Here is a 1,217-nt window from a genome sequence, read left to right as displayed (position 1 = left end):
TCTCCCCCTCCCCTCTCCTCTCTCCCTCTTCCCTCCCCTCTCTTCCCTCCCCTCTCTCCTCTCCCCTCCCCCTCCTTCTTTCTCTCTCCCTCTCCCTCTCTCTCACTGGCTGCAGATTCTAAAACTAGAGACACGGGTGCTGAATGAGGTCTTTAGGAACACTTGGCTGGGAAGATGCCATAGAGAGTGACACTATCTAGCTTTCAAGGGAATTGCTCTGTCTGCTGAGTCAGGAAGGGATGGAGAAGTATAGAAGCTTGGAACCAATCAGAAAGCTCTGTACAAGAGCATGGCTCCACAGAGGGGCTGTGCTAGAGTACCTGCCTAGAATCCCCCAGTGAGATGCTGAGGGTGTGGCTCAGTGGTAGAGCCCCTGCCTAGAATCCCCCAGTGAGGGGCTGGGGTGTGGCTCAGTGGTAGAGCCCCTGCCTAGAGACCCCAAGTGAAGGAGTTGTATGTGAAAGCTGGAACAAGGCTCATGGGAAGCAAAAGTTCAGTAGGAGGCATTGGTTCCCCCTCAGGAGAGTACTTGCCAGTCTATATCCACAGTGCCCACAGGGTTCTGCTGAGAATGCTTGTCCTGGCACCTGCTACTTGAGCCACACTGATAGCCAGCCCAAGACAGCACATGAGCCTCCTACTCAACTCCCATACTGCATAAATCAGATATTAGAAAGCCAGGGATATACTCAGGACTTTGAGCATTCACCTAGCATATGTGAGACCCATGGTTCAATTCTCAGCACTACCAAGGGAGAAAAACCAAATAAATCATAAGGGAATATATTTATTATCATATGGAACTTAGGCCAAAGCAAAGCCTGCAGTTCTTTCTTCCTGGTTGTAGCCCTAGGGGAGGGTGTGTGCAAAGCTGAGGCTCACACTGCGAGTCCCAGTGCGGGAAGTCATCAACTGTGGCCGCCAGGTGGCACCCAAGGACCATGGTGGGTTGTTGTAGAGGTGGATGCCTGGATACCTCTAAGTCCCCAGTTGGACAGAAAGCAGGGCTGATTAATTTTTATACATTCCCCCTCTTATTTATTTTAATATTCTAATTTTATGTGTATGAATGTTTTGCCTGCATGTCTGTCTTTGCATCACATGCATGCAGTACCGGCAGAAGAAGGCATCGGGTCAGTTCTAAGCCACCATATGGATGCTGGGATTAGAACCGCAGGACCTCAGGAAGAACAGCCAGTGCTCCCCCCCCTATTTAA

Source organism: Mastomys coucha, unplaced genomic scaffold (assembly GCF_008632895.1).
Source record: "Mastomys coucha isolate ucsf_1 unplaced genomic scaffold, UCSF_Mcou_1 pScaffold22, whole genome shotgun sequence".
Taxonomy (NCBI): domain Eukaryota; kingdom Metazoa; phylum Chordata; class Mammalia; order Rodentia; family Muridae; genus Mastomys; species Mastomys coucha.
This window is presented reverse-complemented; position numbering follows the sequence as displayed.